Genomic DNA, 21,918 nt, shown 5'->3' on the forward strand with positions numbered 1-21,918 from the left:
GGCGTGGCATCCGCAAATTGTCAGAGAGATGGGAAAAATGTATAGCTACCGATGGGCAATACTTCGAATAAAATATTTTGTATAATTTCCATACAATAAACGTGTATTTTTCTATACAAAAATTCCGGTTTCATATTTACATACCTGGTATGCAAGTTTTTAGTCTGGTTTCGATCATTGCAACCATAACTGCATCGGAACTTCGATAGTGCGGATTCTTTTTGTCCGGCGTTTATCGCGTCAACGAGATATCCTCGGTGTCCGAAACCGTTCGCTGAAGAAAATCCTCGTCGAATCCTCGCGGAGAAGGAATTAGCGCTGCGCGGCAATTTGCTGCGATGGTAACAACGAGATAAGGCGAATAACTCATTCCGTGAATACCGGCCGCGCGACCATTCTCAAGGATGCGATACCATGGGACCGTGTCCGTGCGTAATTAGAGCGCGTTGGCCCCCGAAGCGAAAACTTGCCCTCTCATTACGGACGATAGAGGATTTTATAAATTCCCCGTGTAACGAGACGATCCACCCCGGAAAATTAGGAGATATTTGCGACTGATGTCGCGAAATAATAAATTTAATGAGGTCGACTCGAAGCGACGCGCCAACTTACGCCAGGGGAAACGGCCAGGACGAATAAAAGAGACGGGAAGCTCTGCCAGTCGGTTTCCAGGATTTTTTTAAAAGCATCGCGAGCTCCATTTCTCTCCGAGACAAGATCGTTAAGAAAATGGCTGGCGGTCTGCTCGATTAAAAATTAAAACCCGAGGATATTATCCACGGAATTTGATACGTCACATTAAGCACACATCTGTATCGTAAAGAAGAAAATAACGTTCTTTTACCGCCAATTTTTAATTACGTTTAAAAAGAACAAATTTGAACAGTAGAAATTATACACACTGTTAAGCATGAAATGGTACAAATGGATTAGATCAGTGGTTCTTAACCTTTTTGAAGTCGGGGAACACTTGTGATTATATGAAAAATTTGCGTAACACTAAAATTAATTATCCGAAGAACAAGCAGAAACACACACACATCCCGCGTAGAAATAACTATATTTTAGAAAATATATTATTAAATACAGGGTGTCCCAGCTAACTTGACCATCTTGAATATGTTTGTTGTTTTTAAAGATACGTCAAATGTCTGAAGATGGACACTGGAAGATGAACAACTTTCATCTGAAACATTTATGCGTATAATCAATATTTTTGGGGATATTCGTCTTTATAATGTTCGCCCTGTATTTAACCCCTTGCCCTACGATTTATTTTACGGTTTCAGTGATTGGAACTTTTCTTGTAGGTCGTAACTTCCTCGAAGGAGAAAATTTATATCTATTGTGTGCCTACATGTTCTTCAATAACAATACATTAACAAGATAGAAACCAAAATAGAATTTCATTTTAGACTCCGTTCAAAATCTTCATCACGATATTGTAAGGCAAGGGGTTAATATATTTCGCGGAATTTCGCGGAACACTTGCAGAAAGCTCGCGGGGAACACCGATTAAGAACCAGTGGATTAGATCGATAAAATCTGCACGGAGTTGATACATGGATAAATATGCGGTGGGTGATCCGAGGTGTGTCGAGTGGAAAGCGTTAATGTCGACGGGATATTTTTAGATAGATTATCGTGGCACGACAGGCGTCGTTGCAGCCTCGAGACGAGAGCCGACCGAGCTTCCGACACCCGAGTTCCCGGTCGACGAAATTCGATTACCCGAAAGCTTTCGGTCGGGCGCGTAACACGAAAGCGCCACTTATCCTCGAAACCCGAACCCGGGAAGACAAAAACGTTTGTGCGTGGGATTCGGCGCGGTTAATCAGAGAAGCGGAGGAGGCAGAGGGACACACGTGAGCGCGTCCCCTCTCGAAAATTGCAGCTCGTCAAGATCGCGCGTCTCGCGTTGCGCCCGACGAATTTTTCAATGACGACTGCAGGCTCGTGACACACATATTCGCCCGACGGTCCCTGTGTGTACGTCTGTGCACGCGCGCGAGCGAGAAGGCAACATCAAAGCGGGTCAGAGTGAAATTATTACGTACGCATTACGAATCACGGAGCGTAAAAATGTAAAACAGTTCGCGTCGAAACGTCGCCGCGCACGTCGAGGATGCTGCTCTGGTTGCTGCCACTGCCGTTACTGCTGCCTGCTGCCACCGGAACGAGGCGGGCACGTCAACCCTTAACCATATTTTCCTTTGGGAGCAACTTTGACGAGCGGCGAATTCGAAAACCGGCATAACAGAAAGGAGAGCAAACTTGACAGCGGGGAAAAACTGAAGAGGACACCGCCCGGGAAATTTTATGCGAGGAAACCCATGTAACAATATTTTCGTTTACTGATTCTCCTCATTTTCCACTCTCCAACGATTTTCTGTGAACCTTTCTGGCTTTCCAAATGTTGTACACCATTCTTTTGTACTCTCAACTTATTTCGGAGCGTCTTCATTTCTCCAATTTTCTCTAGAGCTCTCTCTTTCCCCCCCTTCTCCTATCTCATACTTGAAAGCACTTTTCCAAGTGCTGTTGAGATTCTTCCTGTGCTCGAACACATACTGAACCCATCGTTTTTCCGAACTTTCCACTTCATCATCTCCAACGCGTTACGAAAGCTTCCCAATTCTTTAATTCCCCAAACACATTTTCCGCTCACACTCCCGTAAATCGCAAGAGCGTTAAGTGCACTCATATTGTAATTACTAGACTGCGGGTGTTTACGCAATTTGCAATTTTTGTACTCGAATTTTAAGAGAAACTCGAATCAAATGAGATCTTATTTTCTGTGGTAGTAGCCTTGTAAGAGGTGAAATAAATTGAAATCGTTCTAAATTCCGTCATGTTTTGTATCGTAGCATTTTGACAATTTTCGAAAGCGATAATTTCATAAAGATCCGCAGTCCAGTAATTACAAATTGGTAAAACCTGAAGAAATTCGAAAAAGCAGGTATGTCGGGACTCGAACTCCGGTCCTCGGATTGACAATCGATCAAATATTTTTCGAATATGTATATATCGTGGATTGGTACCTCGCAAACATATCAATTTCTGCAATAATCTTCGGCGAATATCTCGATTCCGGACGGGGCGCATATCCATTGTAATTAATTAATTTACTGAGCTTCACCGAATAAACGAAAGGAGCGCACACGGCCGGGTCGAGTAAATGCAACAACATTCGGCTTGGTACTAATATTATACGCAACATTTAATTAAACCCATTAAAAGGTTGCCCTTAATTCAATTTATCGAACGATCTCGCGGTGCTCGCAGTAAAGCAGACCGCGTAACAAGAAAATGCGATTAAACATTTATTTATGTCTGTATCAATTTCGATAAAATTACGACTGTCCACGGCGCAATTGTGGTGTGCCCGACTACAATAATTCGCTAGAGATACGGACGGGGGGAAAATGATATTTCGCGCGCGTGCCGCGGCCGGCGATGTTTGCGCGGACTTTTTTCATAATGAATAACAGTGAGCGTGCCGGATCAAAATTGAAGGCGTCCGGCGACCGCGACGCCGATTGCGGACAGCGAAAACAGACAGCCGACCGAATGGGCAAAGTTTTCATAAATACCAGATTGTCGGCCGATGATATTTGCGCGCGTAGCCATCGGAGCCGCGCGGAATTGATCGCGCGCGTTCGACCGGATTACTTTTTAATTAGAATATATCTGCGTGAAATCGCGTTACGAATACCGGCGGAGCGTTGCCTGCTTAATGAAACGATCAGACCTATTGCGAAGCGAATCGCCGTGTCGATCGGGCCCCGAATAAACTGATGGAAAAAGCGAGGTGGAGGGGGACGAAAAGATAAAACGATATTCCGAGAACGGGTAAGGACGATCGCAATAACAGCTAGCGAAACGAGGAGGCTCCACGCGAGCGCGCGGAGTTATCGCGATTACGCTCGCGCGTTTTATTTATCGCTGGCGCGCACGTACATGGACTAATTAATACACCCGATATGCAGATTACGGAAGCTGCGCGGAGCTCGGCCCGACCCGGTCCCGGACCGTTTAAACAAAATTTCCCGGGCGCTGGTCGGACAGCTGTCCTTGCCTCCTGCATTTTTCAGAGCGAAGGAACTAAACGCACGGAGTCCGCCGGTTGTTCCGCATTCGGAATGTTTATTAATTAGTTCGCCGGTAAACCGTTCGGCGCGCGCCGCTTTACAGAACGAAGTGGCACGGCCGATTTCCATAAACACGTCCGACGAGTCGCCCTCGTAAAGGAGAACCGGACCCCGGGGGGGACTCCGATCCTCGTCGCGAGTTACACGGAAATTTCGTATGCGAGCAAACATCAATAAAACGGCCGAGCTTTCAATGTTCGACCACGTGTGTCGTTCGCCGTGAAACGACATAAACTTCCGGCCGCGTATTGCATCCTCCAGCCAACGGGGACAGAAAAAAATGCGGGACACAAAGCAGCGGAGAGCGAGAGAGAGAGAGAGAGAGAGAGAGAGTCGGTGTAAGAACACGAGGGAGAACAAGCGACCGGTGCTACTTCAAAACACAGTCCGTCTCCTGGCTCCGTTCTGTAGGTCGTTGTAGCCGCCCATTTCCCACCCCGAAATGTAAACTGAAGCTGTAAACGGCAACGCGACGACGTTTACGGCGCAAAAACACCGCGACAGAAGAAAACAACGTCCGTAGCTCGTTCGATGCTCCGCGCTTCCATTAAACGAGCTCCCGTACAAATGCGCGCACGTAATAAACCCCGATATCCGACGGCAGTTTCCGTCAGCTGTTTTGCATACGCCACGTCCACGACGCCCGGTCGAATCTTATTTCTGTCGGGACTCCCGATTAAAACGTCCCCCCGCGTCGTCTCCGGGAATTAAGGAACGCATCTGGGCGAGCGCGACGAAACGCCGAGCTTAATTCGCCGGATGGCTGCAATTCATTTCTATTGTTCCCGGCATCCAATTAGATACATCGAAGACTCCCCGCTGCTAGGGACCGAGAGACCCCCGGTCGTCTTCGTCTACACGTATAAACTACACGCGGCTCCTTCCTGCTACGTCGTATCTCCGATTCCCGAGGCAGTACACGAACCACAGCTACGTGTAACGCGTGCACGACGAGAGAAATTTCGCGCGAGCTGCGGCGTCCGGGTGCTTCCCGGTCCGCAGAAGAGAAGAGTGAACGCGGGGGGTCGGGAAGGCGGGAAACATGAGTGGCCGTGAATGAGAGGTACGTATATTCAGCCACCTGTAGCAAGATATTGCTTCTGTCTTATCGTAAAGCAAGGCGGATGGAAAATAAACTGCAGAAAGCCGGTGTGTGCTCCGCGTCTCGGTTCGCTGAATGGGACACACGAAGAAAGGGAGAGGGAGAGAGAGAAAGAGAGAGCAGCTGGGAGACGACGGGGGCGGAAGGTGGCCGCGCACCAGGATTCAATTACCCCGGAAGGAGACTAGAATTTTGTATCATCCTCGGCACAGCTACAGATTTTCAATGAATCTTGTCTGATTCTACGTGACCGGTAGGCCGAGTTAGTTACACGACCGAATCGACCAATTGCCTTCGTTTTCTATCCCTATCCTCCTTCTTCTTCTCCTTCTTCTTCTTCTTCTTCTTCTTCTTTTTCCTCATCTTCGCACACCCCTATTTCATCCACCCCACTGTCTGCCTTTCTACTTCCTGGTTCCTTGACTTCTGCCCGGTTCTTTCCGACCACTCTCTCGTCTCGTCCCACCGGACTCTCCACTCTCTTTTCCCACAGTAATTTGACAGGTATTGATAAGGTCTCCGAGGACGTTTCGATCATTAATTCTTGGGGAACGATAATGGGATTGCTCGCGGTGTGCCCCGTACGTCGAGCACCTCCCTCGGTATTGTTCTCGCTAAGTTTGTCGAGTCGATGAATTCCTGGTATCGTGGGACACCAATTAAACTGGAGGCGATGGCTCAAACCAGTACAAGACTCCTCAATTCCCTGATAATGAGACAGTCTCCCCCTGGCAGCGAAACAGGTCCTCACATTTGATATATATTTTTTTGCTTTCTATACTACTTTCTCCCCTTTTTCCTGAAAAATCCTTCGCGATCTCTTCCGAAAAGCGTTCTAACATCAAACACGGTAAACGAATAGAAAAATAATTAATATAAATCGCTGTTGGATCGCAGAAAATTTTCTTCCAGCGAGTCTTCGTGCACCGTGACGAAGCGCAATGTAATTTGCATACACACCGAGTTATGTTTTACGTCAGAAACAGCGCGAAACATTAAAACTGGATTAGGTTCCCGTGCCAGGCACGTCGAAATTAAGAAGGGAGTTTAATTCTCGCGCGCTGATTATTTCTCAAACGGCGTGAACATAGAATTAGGTTAATTCGGTGGCGTGGGCAATTTATGGAAACAGCAATGTTGAAATTAAGAATCCCGTTCCGCCCGATTACTGTCACGGTTTTTCATTCTTTATGAAATTAACATTTCCCAGACACGCCGGGGCTATACCTGGCAGCTTATTTTTTATCGTTAGCGGTTTCAGCATAATCTTGTATTTGGTAAAGGCAGTTCAAACGGAGAAAAGAAGAAAAGAAAGAACCGTGCAGGTCCCACGAAATATGCATCCTTATTAAGCGGATTCCGAGGGCGGCGTATTAAAATAAAAATTCACTGTGGGTTTATTTTTTAGAGGATTCAATCCCCCGGGCTAATGAAAAATTATCGAACTAATTCCAGTTACGAGCATGCACTCCGTAATGCAAAATATCATCCCCTATTTTATACTCTGTACAATTGAGGGTAAATCCAGCTTAAAAAAATGTTCTTGTATAAATGCAAAATTTTAACGTGTACACAATTTTCCGAGAAAACGGACTCGCTATTTTTGTACCACGGACTCTCAATTTAAGGGATTTCCCCGAGTCCGATGATTAATGCTCTTTTCGCGACGGATAATATCAAACGATTATAGCGGGACAAACATCTTCCAATTATAAGACCCATGTATCTCGGGGGCAAAGTTTCCCGTTCTCCGGCAAACTTTTTCCGTAACGCGCAAGGAAAGGACCCGAACGAATCACCCGAAGAAAAAGAAACAGTCGCACGCTCCGAGGATCCCGCGATGATCTTCGAGACCTAACGATCAGAGTTGCACAAAGTGCGATTAAAGCGAACTTCAACCCTGATGCGCTCCACCCACCACCGATCCACCACCACTCACACATCGCCGCGCGAGACCTCTCTCGACTCGAGCAAGAATTTTTTAAACAAAGCCTGGCAAAGTCGTGACCAATTTTTCTTTGACGAACGATTTTTCTGTATCTCCGTACTAGAGATACTTTCCGGCGGGAATACATGAATGTGAAACGCGGGTGCAACCATTGCTGTAGGAAGCATCTCTTCCTTTAAATAAACCTTCGCGTTTTGTGCTGGCTCTTTGAAGTTTCGAGACACAGTGTTTTAAAAATCAAGAAAACAAGATCTACATCATGAATATTAACCAATTTAACATAATGATTTAAAAAGAATAAAATATTTTTTCCTAGCCCCATACAGGATAACCATGTTTTTCGTTTTAAATCTTACAAGTATTTTCATAGCTATTCAAAATTCACAATCACATTTCAGGACTATCTGTATTTGAATTGAAACGTTTAATACCCTACAACATAGCTGTAGACATAGTGTAGAATTTGATCGAACCGTTGCGTCGAAAAAATATTACTATTCCAAGTTTGTTCAAACAAATTTACGATCGATAAAAATCCCTCCTTTATCTGTATGTGGCTAGGAAAAATTATTTTATACCTTTTAGTCCGTTTTAGAAACGTGGTATTTTTTAAAAATTCATTTTTATTTAAATAAATTTTCAAGACAAAGTGCATCTATGCTTTAATAACGAACAGACAGACAAGAAAGCGAGTTAATAGTGCATTGTCATCCAGTTCTGAGCTATGTTTAAAATCAATTGCAAACCACCGAACAGCGAGTTAATAAAAACGTGGTAAAATGGCGAGTCCCGAAAGAAATTTCGATATTCCTGTTAAAATCCAACGGTGAACCAAAATCTGTAATAAAATACCGATCAACGAATTGTACGAGCAGGTTCGAAATATTGGTGTCTCTGGTCCGTCAACCATAAGTCGGAAGTATTATTTATCCGGCGAGGACGCGCTGGATCGTCGATATCCGCTCGACGCCCTGGAACAATCGACCCGGCATAATTCGGGAGAGAGAGCGAGGCTGTGTTCGGAATTTATTTGCAACGGACGCGAACGGGCGCGGATTGGAGATTAATTTTGTCAACTGTGCAACAATTTGCTATCGCGATAACGAATTGATTTAGCGGAAGAACGGCAAGACAGTTCAATTCCGCGGACCACCGCCGCGCGTTTTCCCACGGAAATTGAGTAGCGGTGAAGGTGATTAATTTCGCGCCGGCCGCCGAGGCCCTGGACCCACCCCCGCGTCCGCACCCACGAATGCGGCTCGATTTCGATTAAAATCGCTTTCTGTTATTACGAGATCTCTCATAATGCTCGACGAAAGCCGCCCCGGGAATTGAATCCGCGAGGAGCAGCCCGAAGTCGTTACAATTGTCCGCGCCGATTAGAATGGAGCGTCCCGCGGAACACAAACTTCCTATTATTAGTTTCGACCGTGCTACGTGTATTTTGAGGGTTTCCTATCATACCGGCGTTTGTTTCAATCCCCAGCGATATTATATCGTGCCGGACTATTCAAGATAGGTACAGTAGCTCCAGAAAGTATTGGCACACATCAGGTTTGTGATTTTAGAAATTCGAACGCCTGTAGAAGCCGTGAAAAATATTTTCGTGACTGAATCTACCGTGGATTTAATGATTTAATCTTCCTCTTCGCAACGACATCTTGGAAATTGATGCACGATTTTTTTCAGTCGTTTTATTGAACTTTAAAGATCCACTCTCAATTCTACAATAATTGTATTTAAGACCACCGAGTTCCACATTTCTGTTTATACTAAAAGAAATCCCACGTCAAATTTTAAGTGGTCGTTGTAAAAAGGAAGCTTCAATCTTCGAGTGCATGATAAACTCAACCCCGAAAAAAATTTTTTCCCGATTTCAACGCCGATATCCGTAGAATTTGGTTTCTTTCGAGTACGGGGAACGAGCAGATAACAATGTCGACGTTTCATCGATGGGTATAATAACGATTGAATTTCCAGTTGCGATCCGCCACACACGGAAATTATCGCGCTTATAACAGATTATGCTTTGTCCGGGCGTGGAGAGATACTTACGGGCAGGGCGAAAGTTTGCCCGTGGGAAATTTGCTCGGGCGGCCTTTAAAATTTAATTTGGTATTAAAGGGCGATCCGAGTTGCGAAGTAGCTAATTCCTTCGAACGGCAAAAAAACGTCTTGCAAAATTTCCGGAAAGAGGGGATTCGAGAGCGCCGGTGTGCTCTTGTTATTTTTCCGCTTTGTGTTCCGCCTGGTTCGACCCGTGTTTCTCAAGGCACAACACCGTTACCTTCTAATTATTATCGCTGTATCGTTTTTGCTGTGAAGCAATAGAGAAACGCTAGACGCGAGATGGCTGGACACAATTTTGCCGTACACGCAACCCGGAGACCCTTACAAATTGGTACAGAAATTGAAATAAACGCTGGACCATTTTAAGGTTACTCGAATTAATATTCGGTCGCTCTAAAAAAGACGATAACTTTTTAATACTGTACTATATACGATTTGAACTTTTCTGGGAAGCTAGAGCAATCAGTTTACTATGGGATGTGAAAAGAAATTTTTTCAAAAATTACAATTGACCTATACAATCACACCTATAAAACGTACTGTTTGAAAAAGTTGTGAAATGCAACTTTTAGTATTCTTTCTACAATTCCGACCAATTGCTATTCTTGAACAAAATTTCTTTTCACATCCTGCAGCAAACTAATTGCTCTAGCTTCCCAAAAAAGTTCAAATCGTATTGTACAATACTGAAAAAGTTATCGTCTTTTTTAGAGCGTCCGAATATTAATTCGTGTAACTCTCTGTACTCAATTCTATTGTCTACAAACAATTGGAACATACATTTCACTCTCAAAAATAATTTCGAACACTTTCTGTACACTCTACAATACGATGAATGAATCTCCGACATGATAGTCGAAGGATTTGAAAAGAGAAGAAGACTAGAACAAATACCGTTCCATTATTTTCAATCAGTTAGAACGATTAAAAATGCAAAATTGCAGGCATCGATCGGTGATGCTGAAGATCTCTAAAAAGTTCGACACTCACCAGGGGCGTTTATGTTCGGCGAGATGACAAACAGAGCGGCGTTCCATTATTTCGGAAGTCAGTTTATCCCCAGGGACGCCGTGTCCCCTCATTAATTCGGATAATGAAGAGACACGGGTGGCGGGCACAGTTTCAACGAAGGTGTTCGTCTTCTAAGCAGCCAGTTGGCAGGGTTCTCACGCGACGTGTCCACGGTGGAACGAAACAGAGTCCGTCGTATCTGTGTCCGGGAATGATAACAAACTACGGTGGCGTGTTATCGGCGAAAGAACGAACAGAACGAAACGGAACGAACGGCGAAGGAGGTTTACTGGAGGCCTCGAGGAACGTGTCGAGCGTTTAACGAGCTGTCGGTAAACAACCGAGCACCGGTGACTAATAACCTCGGACATTAATATTTAGGTCGCGCAGTTCGAGCCGAGCGAGCCGAGCAGTGCAAACAACGTCGGGAAAAATGTTTGCACGCACCCTGTTCGAGCGGAGCATGGCGGCGCGGTTGGTCTCTCCGGCAGGGGAGGGTGAAAAGGCGATCAAACGAGCACCAAACCCCCGTTTCTGGGTCAATGCGATTCGGAAATTTCGGAGAAGCCGGCAAAGAAATTGTTTGTCGAAGCCTCTGCGCGACACACGAATGCGCCCCGTCCTGAAATTTCGAAACTAAATAAATATTGCCCTCTCACCGGCCAATTAAACGCTCCTCTCGCAGTAAGAACCCCTCCATTTACTTCTCCCGATTCTAAAAGGGACGATCTGTACACGGAATAGAAATTTGCACGCAGTTTACCCGTTTGTTCGTTCGTTCGAGCACCGAGCAACTTCGGTCCGAGTACTTTCTTCCTGTTTTTAACCGCCGCGCGTCGATTTTTATTTTCCACCGGGTTCGCTTCAGACTCTGTCCGAACGGGGACTGGGAATTTTATTCCTGCGCAAACTTTGCAAATTGACCTGTAAAATTTGCGTTTTCGTGTAAACGCTTGCTGTTCCCGGAAGTTGTTCGACAGAAAGTAAATTCTGTCTTGTTGCACCTTTTGTTTACGGAGCGAACCAAATGAATTTTAATTGCTCTTTGGCGGAACGGAGAGGAGCGTGTGATTTCAGCTCTGATGTGCCTGCACGTTCTCTGTAAAAATTCTCTGCATTTATTGCGACAAACAGTAGCCGCATAGGACATTTTTTCTTTCTTTGAATATCTTGATACATTGAAAGTGGCATATGGAATTTTTAAATTCGTTTTAAAAAAAAGTAAAAATCAGTCTGTCAATAACGAACCTGTGGTTTTACTAAAGCTTAGTCCATCTTTAGAGGGGATGCGAATGCGTAAATGCATTTTTTCTAACAGTCCTTAAACTATAAAAAAACAGTCCACCGTGTACTGCAAGCACAGATTTCAAAACCACCATGAGCTTTCTCCCGTTTACCTATTCAATCCTTTTATTCAAACCCTCCAATCCAGTCAAGTGGTCCCGAGATCAATTTTTCGCGATCCCGTTCATATTTATTTCGGGGAAAATTGCCGCTCATAAAAATTTCCAGCGTCGATCGACGAACAAAGGAATTTTTTCGGTCCATTTCCCCCAGGTGGGAAGGGGGCAGGAATATTTGAAAAGTTGAAAGATTAATTCTCTTTCATCTCGATACGGCCCGTGTTGAATATCCGCGAATTTCGACCGGTCTCTCGACGGACAGTGTCCCCGGCGTTGTTTAAAGGTGAAAAACCGGTCCGGTGAATCGCGAATGACGTGACTTTCGAAGCGGCCGTGTCGCCCCGCCAACAGGTGGAGGGCCATTAAAACGGAACGACGCTGTAACGGCGCAGCGATCGACGCCGCCGTTGCTAAATTGCCGAATTAAACGCGTCGGGACGCGGCACGAGGAGGGTCGCTGCGACGAAGGTGAACCCTGAATGTCCCGGGAATATCGACAGGGTGACAAGGGTTGTTTGGTTTTCTTGATAGGGACCTTACAGGCTCGAAAATTAACGCGAAAACAGTGCCCAAAATTTCCTTTATCAAGAAAGCTTTGACCCTTGACGAAAATAATCGATTTCTCCGTCCCTTCTATACGAGGTGCTTCGCAATTTTTACCCCTTTTCTTCCCCTGTTCAAAGTCTCCTCCGGGTCTCCAAATAACAATGTGGTTCTCCTTCAGATTAAAGTTTAACATTGTAGCTATTCATTTTAGTTATGTATTTTCTACATTGATGATGCGTTTTGCGGGCTGTACTAGTCCATAAGTAGAATTGGTCGGTGATGATCAGACACGTCAGACGATTTCTATTCAACAACGATTTTCTGGAAAGGGGGGCGTCGAACACATTGTTTGTGAATGGAGAATGCTAAAACACAATTTCACCAAAATTCCACCAAGCCCAAAATAAGAGGAGCGGTGGTCTACACCGGAAGTCTGCAACGCGGCTGTCGAAAATGAGAAACCGGAACAAAAAATGAGTGAAACACGTATTGGAGAGTGGCACGGGGGGTGGAGCGTTCCAGGAAAATATTAACCGTCGCCGAGGCGTCACGCGTTTGGGGGGGGGGGAAATTGTCGAAGCACGAAGAGATATGGCGATAGGAGGGGGTAAGAAAAAGGGGTAATAAAGCGTTCGTGTCGCCCGGGGAGACGTAATGGTTTCGCTTTCGAGTTTCGCGGCTTTTTTCCCCGCTCGGGCCTCGAGATAAGGATCCCCCTTTCTCGATAGGACGCCGGGTCTTTGAGGATGATCGACGAGAGAACGGAAAATTAGCGACAACGCTCGGTTTCTCGGAATGAGACGTTACGTCCGAGCTGGATGGCGATCTCGCGTGCGAAACGAAGCTTAATATCGTTACCCCTGTCGCTCAGAGGATCGATCATCGATCAAACAAACGAATTCGAAAAAAATTCTGCCTCTATACGTGTGACTGACAGCAACGTTAATGGGATTAATAATCACTGGCGTCGTCGACCACGCCGATAATTACAGCTCGCTCATTGACGTTCGGAGAAAATAATTGTACAATTAACGCGGCAGCGGGCGCTCCCGTAGCCCGAGCCCCGTCCAATTTGGGCTGCAACAATTGTTCGGCCAATGTGTGATTACAATTAAAATTAATAAATTAAGGTTTTTGACGGAGGAAGCGTGCCATGGAATTATGAAATGACGTTCTCCTACCATGGAGCACATTTATACCCGGGATATTAGATTGCATATTCAATTTTCGGCATTATCATTGTTAGGAGAATCCGTTTTCATGATTCTACTAACGGATAATAGCACTACGTATAATTGCGAGAGATTTTTTTGGTTCTTGTAGTTGTGATTTCTGGTGGGATATAGTTTGAGGCGTGTTCGAGGATTGATTTGTTGATATTGGGTGTTATTGATTAAAGACTGGAAGAGATTAATGGCTAGTTTGTCCTAAAATTTGAGATAGTCGGTAACAGTCTGGTATTCCATTATTAACGGCGTCTATTCAGGAGAATATTGTTGTAATATTATAATATATTATACCCTTCCGAAGCTACTAGCGTGGTATGCGAACTATGAAAGGTTACCTCGCCGTAGCCTTTGCGTTGTTATCTTGGTAAACAAAGTAGACTTGTTTCATTTGTTCGACATCGTTACCCGAGTGGGCTTGTCTTACTTGTACAATAAAGACAGATAATAATAAGCAGACTTTATTTTTATGCAATAATTTAATGAGATTCTGGAGAGAAAACTTCAGAGAGAAGATAATATTCTTAGTTTAATAATGAGAGTAAAATTTCTTGGTCAGAGAAAGCTACTTATATTTTATGATTTTAAGAATCTCTTGTGTGAATATAAGAGTACAGTATTCTGTTGAGAATTTTGTGGAAGAGAATATTTGCACTGTCGTACTTGTTCTTCTGAAAGTGAACAGGAACATCGAGTCGTATTGCCTTGGCATTAAAAGCAATGCACATGTGGTATTCCACTTTTCTCGACAGCTACATACTTCTAACTTTCTATTCTTACAGGGGGAGGGTTTACCCATCCACTTTTAATATTTCTGTCTATCCATTCCTCAAGTACCTATTTCAGTTATGAATCACCTTCCCACCATATAAAATCCACTAGAATCATTTCTCGAGCATCCCCTAATTCTCAACCACCCCAACAAACTTTACTCGACAGACGAAATCACAAACCAATATTTACCCCCTCCGAACCGCAATCGAAACATTTTAACAGTCTCCTCCAACAATATAAAATCAAAACCAACCACAACAACAGCCCAAACACTCCAAAATACTGAACTACCCGTACATAATCCGTTCCACAGATCAAATGATAAAATCCCCCTCCTGCCAAATCCTACTATACGATTTCCAAAACTCCCCCAAAATCCTCGACCAGCCGAACGCATAATCCCTTCTACAGATCAATTCGCAAAACCCCATTCCCGAACAAACCCAAACTCCTTCTAACTCGAGAAACCTTGAACAATGCAACCCTCGAAGGAAATCCAAAGCAAAAGCAACGCTTGAAAAAATCCCGTCCAATTACAGAAAGCATCGCAAAGAGCGAGTGCACGCGCGCCGTTGGTCACGTGTCTCGGCGAGTCCGAGGCTCTGTGTTGTAAAGTGGCATAGCTTAGAAAGAGAGTCGGCTCACCGTGAAAGCAGTCTTTTCTGTACGGGCCAGGATTCTCTAGGACGTGGTGCAGGGTCCAGAGCGAGAGAGCAGCAAAGTGCTCGGCCTCGGCTCGTCCCGGCTGTGCCCGAGGGGTCGCCGCTTTCGACGACGTCCTCTTCCTTTTCCGGTGGTGGATCACGTACACTGCGACGAACCGAGATTCCGCGGGGGTGGAAATCGTTCCCGGAGGGTGGCTGGCGAGTCTCGCGAGCACACACCTGGCCAATGGAACGGGTCACGTGCGGCCGAACAACGTACAGCCAACGAGAAGTACGTGAGCACGCGCGTCCTGCTCCGTGAAGCGCTCCCGGCGCACTGACGCGCCGAAACAGCCCCGAACAACTGCCGGGTTGCTGGTGCTACTGGTGCTGCCGTACGACCGTGCACCCCACCCTACGCCCACCCACCCTCCACCCCCGCTCCCTTCCCCAAGACAGGCCACCCCCACCGCTCGGAACGACGGCCACGGAAAAATGGGTGGAAAAGTTGTAAGGTGTATGATCGGCCGATTATTGGGGCGAGTCTCGACTTGGGGAAGGGGCGCCCCGAGGAAGGGATGTTTCTGATTCTGTTTACACTTGTCGACAACCCCCGGCGGACCGGTGAGAGCCTATTCTTAAATCGAGGGTGCCTGCTTCCACGGAAGGGAACTATGAACTTTTTCGGGTTGCTGACCGTGGAAGTGTTTTCAGTGTTTTCACACACGAAGCGAATAGTTCTCTTTTTGGGGTAGTCAGCGTGGTGTGTGATAAGTGAGTGGTGTGTGGCGAGGGCGATCCTTGCGAATGGATCATCGTGGATTATTGCTGTGCTAATTTTTAGATTAGGGGATGGACAATGTTTTGGGTGATTTTCTTCTCTGGTGAATTGTTTTTTTTTTTTTTTATTGCGCCACTGAAACCTATTATAGGTTTATTTCTGCTTTGACAATTTTTTTACAGTCGTTTTACAGTTAGTGCACAATGACAGAATTAGTCATCGCTAGAGATGAAGATTGCAGTCGCATAAAAACTGAAAGATATATTCACAGGCTTTAACATTCGGTTTAGCAAAGAAAATGTCCGCTTTTAATGGTAGAAAAAATTTAATTTTGCGCAGCTGATTTACTAATTTAATTCTTTGGGAATCATATAGACGACACTGCCATAAAACATGATCTAAATCCTCGGTGCTATAACTACACGTACAACTAGGATCACTAACAATGTTTACTCGATGCAGAGAGGCAGCGAGATTATAATGATTGGCCCTGATACGGTTTACTGTGGATATAAAACCCCTTTTAATATGGACATCAAAATTTTGAGCAAACCAGGGAGTTTGATTTGGGTTGTAGAAATTTTGAAAATAATGTATACCCTTGATGGTGCCTTGCTCAGTAATTGAGGATCCAGTGTTAAGAATGCCTTTTAGTCTGAGGTGACAAGTAAAATCAGTGAAAGGAACTTGAGAAATCTCCGCTGAGTTAGAAGATGCTGGTAAATCAAAGAATTTTTTGAACTTGGGGATGGAACATATTCGAGACTTTTCGATTCTTTTCATTTTCGGAATCGCGATGGTTGATCTAGTAAGATGAACATTGTGGATGTTTTTGAAAAATTTGTTGGAACGAGACTGTTTCAAAGTGAATATCGCTCGTAACTAATCAAGCTTCGCATTTTCATGCAGAAAAATTCCTCGCAATTTCAGTCGTGGGAAGCACTGAAACGGTGCTCTCAATTTTCAAAGAATAAACGACAGACTTCGATAAAACTTAATTACCAAAGATAACACAAAGAACCTAGAAATACATTTCCATCGGCCGGCGCTTGAGAAGCGAATAGATAAAGATCCGAATATAAATCTTAAATGGAATGAAAAGAAAGTTGTCCTAGTTCCTGTTCATATTATATCATATCAATTTATTTTCGAAAGCGTTGAGGCTCCTGCGGAGAAGGAATCTTGTCGCGCTTTCCGCGGGTTTTCCGCGTAGATTAAAACGCATCAAGTATTTAAAAGCGTCTTCCGATTAAACGGTACAAAGTTGGCGAATGAATTTCCGGCTGATCTATGGCTCCGGCTCTCCAATCTTCCGCGATGAAATTCCAACGGCGCGGCGTTGTGAGCGAACGAGCGAGCAAGCGAGCCGAAGAAATAATTAAAAAACCGCAGAGGCTCGTTATAAATGTATAATATCGTCGGGACACGCTTCGATTTGGAATTATATCGATTCGCGAGAGAAGAGAGAGAGAGAGAGAGAGGGGAGAAAGGGAGATATTCCACGTACGAATGGGTTCTTTAGTGGTTGATCTCGTTTACCGGAAACGGCGTTATTTGCGCGGCGAGTATGTACCATGGAGCGAAAGTGTTTGCAAAAGGAGTAAAATAGAAAAAGTTAGAATAAATCGTTTCGTTTCGTTTCGTTCTGCTGCCGTATCGACAGCTTTCATAGAGGGAAACCGTGAAACTGCGTTTGTCAATCGGAATACGAAAAAGCTTCGCAAGCCCCAGTAGAATGGCGACGTTAAAATGCCGCAATGATAAACAGCCCGTGTTTGTCGGAAATTATTTCCTGATAAATAAAGAGCCCTGATCGCGCAGTGTTGACTTTCGCTGCGATCACACCGGCTGCCGGGTATAATTAAATCCCATTGCCAAGACACTTGTGCTTCGTTCGTTAGTTCGTCGGAATTTATCGGTGGGAGATGCAATGATAAAATAATACAAAATTGCTCTTGGGACATATATGTATAGAAAAAACATTTCTGAAATTCGAGAACATGATGGGATTCGAGTAAATTTTAAAATATGTTCCCACAGGAATTTTCGGACGTTCGAGAGGGCTGAAATTAAACATAAAAGATCGCACTTGATGATGGGAATACTTGAGTTCAATAGAAAATACCGAATCGTGTCGAAATTTTTTGGTACACCCCGTACATTTGACCCCGCAAGATACAGCCAAGAAAAGATATTCACAATTTCTCGAAGATACGTGACGCAGAATATCTCGAGAGCCGGTCGCATAAAATTCAGACTCCCTCGCGCAGCATCCGGTCACCGATTCTCGTCGCTATTATTTCAAGTCGGAGGTAAGTCACGTGAAAATCGCCTTAGCCTTTTGTGCGACGGTTGGCGGGGTTGCCGGGGACGGGAGAGGGACGTTTCCACGAGACGAGACGTCCGAGGATACATCACGGGATGCTCTCGGGTTGTTCCGGGGCGTCGGCGCGCAAGCAACGCGGAACGAAAGGAGACGGACTTGAATTTCTCGCGGTCGGTTTTACACTATTGTTACACGACTCCGGGGAGATTGCGGCAAACAACGCGACCGGCCTCGTGTAAACTATTGAAGAGAACCGCTTGCCGGGGAAGTTGTTCGGAAAAAAGTGGAAAGAAAAATGAAACAGTGAGAGAGGAAATAGAAGGAGAAAGTGCGCGAGAACGGAAAATGGCGAACGTCCTTTCATTCCCGGCCAGGCCGCGTTTGTTTTCTGACGAATTGTCGCCGCTCCGTTGAGTGCGTTTGCACGGCAGACTCGTCGGCCGGGCTTGTTTCGCTGATTGCGGTTCGACTCTCGTCTTTTCCCGCCCCTGCGAGCTTTAAGGGATGTTGGGGACTTCGTGCCAGTTGAATCGCTATACCTTCCTGTTTCCCTTGTTAATCGCTATACCGGCTGGTTTCGTCGTCGAGGACATCGAAAATCGTAAACTTATTCGTCCTGTACATTTCGATATTTTTCTCGAAGCCTATCAGCAGCTTGAAAGCATTTATTTATTTATTCTTTCTGGAAAGGGTTGTTCTATTTAGATGGGGAGGAAATAAAAATTGTAAATTTTATCAGTAGATACTTGATATGAATATTTTTTACTAGATATACTAACACATTGTTTATAAATTCCTGCATGGCTTCCGTGTCCTGCACTCAGTAGACGCAATTTTGATCTCGCATAAAGACTAATTATCAATCATACACGACTCTGTAATCAGGCTGTGATATTTATTGTTACGGTACCTTATTCAATGGATTAATCTCGACAGGATCTGCCAGATAAGAGGATAAGGGATGCATAATACTCTTTTCTCTCTGCAACTGTTCGTCTTCGAACCTCGATTTCCACTTGAAAAAGGAGTTCGCGATTACAGGGGCGGAATCGTCGTTCCCAGGTGATTCATTTATCCAGTTTGTTTCATTCGCGGTTGGCAAGTCTCGCCCCTGTTTATAATTTCCCAGCTTTCGGAATTTAAACGTCGAACTTTGACAGAGATCAAAGCTTAGGACCGAGTCAAATATGCAAAGTCATTAAGCGTAGGTGCGTCTGTGTCCGGCATCTACGTTTCTCTCTTCAAAGGTAGAATCCTTTTTTCGCCGGGCCAACCCGAAGGAACTGGGTCGTTTGAGCCATTAGCAAGATTTGAAGAGTAAATGATGGGGACGTTTGCTTTAGTCGGACTCGAAAGAATCCTGTGGAGATTCTTGAATTATTCGACGGTCGCTCTCTCCTTGCGGAACCGTGAGGGAACACCTTGATAACCTTTGTCTACATCTAATACAAACTTCCAGAAACTCGAAAAATATTCGGGAAAATCGACCGGCAATAGTGACTTTCACCGACGTAAGCAACACCAGCGAAGGAAACAAAAATTGATTATAATATTACATTCTTTCAAACCTATTAAAACTCTTAACTCCTCAACTTATTTTAATTGTTACAATCACCATCTTCGTCGCGCGTCGTCCAAAAACGTTTCGGAGGAAGATCGAATGTGTATTTATTATGTATGTAGAGGGGACAAGTTCTCTCTCGTTCATTTCACGGGCGGCGGAGGGCGTAAAGCCCTTCGAAATTCATCGACGAATAAAATCTCAGTGTGACGATGCGTGTCGGTCTCTGCGGAAGGCGCGCGAGGAACTAAGAAGTTCCCGAACAGCGTTATAAGTCTCCCGTAAGACTTTCGAGTCTGTCAAAGGGCGCGGCAGACGCTGCACGAGTGGCAGCGTCCTTGGCTAAAAGACATTTTTTCTGGAACTGCCTGTGCACATCGGCAACATAATTTTCCGCGATTCAACTCCAATGGCACACGCAATGAAAAGTATTTTTATGTATTACCTATACAGTAGGGAACAAGAGAAACGATTGAAACATATAAATTCTAATAATTATAGATTTCCAGACAGGCTGCACCAATTGCGCAATGAGGGAGGTTGAAATTCCGTTTACGAGGGAAAATGCGTCTGCGCGCAATTAGGGGTGTTAACGAAGGATCGTCGAGGACAAAGGAGAAGTTATTCCTTCAGGGATCTTTTTCTAATCGCGGGGATCGCGTCTGCCCGATGACAGGCACGTTAAAACTCCCGCGGCACAATAACGTGCTTCCCACGGGAACGTGTAATTTTCCGTGCGATCGCGCGCGACGATAAGCTGCTTCGTTATTTTTCCACATGGCGGCGGGGGCGGACCGCGTGACAACCATGAGCTCCCTCTCTCCCTCCCTCCTTTTCTCTTTTCCCTGGTTACCTGGCGATAAGAGACAGGAATATTCAACGTCTCCGCGTCACCGGAGCAACGACAAGAAAATTATTCGGCGACATATCGGCCGGGGAAAATACGTTTACGGAGGCTTAGAGCCTTAAGCGCGTCACTGAATTATTGGCTCGGGAAATCGAGCGTGGCGGGGGGGGGGGCAACGGCAGGCGCAAATCGAGAATAACCATCTCTATGTAAATCCGGATATAATTCCTGGGCCACCGTGATTCATAAGATATACGCCGTTGACGCACCCACGCCTCTCCCTCTCCCACTCTCTCTCTCTCTCTCTCTCGCTCTGTGTGTGTTATCGCACGCGGAATTTCATCGCCGACCACATGAAAAATAATTAGAATCGTCAGCGCCTACGATTTTGTTCAAGGCAATTATGGATGTCTCACAGGAACGCCTCTCCCTCTCCCACTCTCTCTCTCTCGCTCTGTGTGTGTTATCGCACGCGGAATTTCATCGCCGACCACATGAAAAATAATTAGAATCGTCAGCGCCTACGATTTTGTTCAAGGCAATTATGGATGTCTCACAGGAACGCCATTAACGATGAACGGATGGTTCGTTGCAGTGTAGTGGAATTGATTGAACGTCTTGAATGACGTCGGTACGGTAGAATTATTTAACTTGGAAAGAGATTACGGAATCACGTAGCCAAATTGGTGAAGCCAATTCTCGGTTCAAGCAAAATTGGGACGATCTCGAGGGGGGTGTTCGAAGCAATTTTAGAATGTGTTCCCCCAGTAATTTTTGGACGTTTCAGGACTGAAATTGAAGATAGGTGAAGCTACTTTATTATACAGGGTGTCCCAAAATTCCTTCAACAGCCGGAAATTGGAGCTTCCTCAGATCACTTGAAGCGACATTTTCCTTAGCAAAAATGTTATCCACGGCTTTGTTCAGGAGTTATTAACAAAAAACACGCACCAATCAGAGCGCGACCTAAACGTCAGTTGGCACAGTCGGCCAATCGACAGTTGGCGCGCCGGGCAGACTGTGCGAACTCGCGTCCAGGTCGCGCTCTGATTGGTCCGTATTTTTCGTTAATAACTCCTAAACAAAGCCGCGGATAACATTTTTACAAAGGAAAATGTTGCTTCAAATGATCTGAGGAAGCTCCCATTTCCGGCTGTTGAACGAATTTTGGGTCATCCTGTAGAATCATTTACGGCCAAGAAAATCGATGAAGTGTGCGTCAATGCTGACCGTCGGGACAAAATTGATTCGATTTTGAGGTGTTCGAAGCAATTTCAGAATGTAGGAATTTTTGAAATGATTGCTGAAAGATCGTATTTAATGATAAGTCCGCGTTGGTTTCAAGAAAAATGCTGAGTCCTTTCAGAAATGTCGAACATCCAACCACGGAAAAGGAAGATATTTCTAAGCAGTAATTAGCTGACGAGCTTGTAAGGAACTTGAGCGTAAGGTAAAAATGAGGCAGTTCGTCCGGAGGAAGTCGCCGCACCGGTCGTCGGCCAAGGGTTAAAATCCGTGACCTCCACGG

General features: G+C 45.0%; 1 protein-coding gene across 2 annotated transcripts in view; it reads right to left on the reverse strand.

The window, feature by feature from the left end:
• Positions 1-21,918, reverse strand: part of LOC143215813 (disintegrin and metalloproteinase domain-containing protein 10) — a 361,388-nt gene that overhangs the window by 254,215 nt on the left and 85,255 nt on the right. The window contains exon 1 of one of the 2 annotated variants that reach the window (XM_076438312.1): positions 14,877-15,265. The exons of the other annotated variant lie outside the window; for it this stretch is intronic. The gene's annotated coding sequence lies outside the window, so the exon portion shown is untranslated. Of the gene's footprint in view, positions 1-14,876; positions 15,266-21,918 lie in introns of those variants that run through there. 2 annotated transcript variants of the gene reach the window in all.

The sequence above is a fragment of the Lasioglossum baleicum genome, chromosome 14 (genome assembly GCF_051020765.1).
Source record: "Lasioglossum baleicum chromosome 14, iyLasBale1, whole genome shotgun sequence".
Lineage (NCBI taxonomy): Eukaryota > Metazoa > Arthropoda > Insecta > Hymenoptera > Halictidae > Lasioglossum > Lasioglossum baleicum.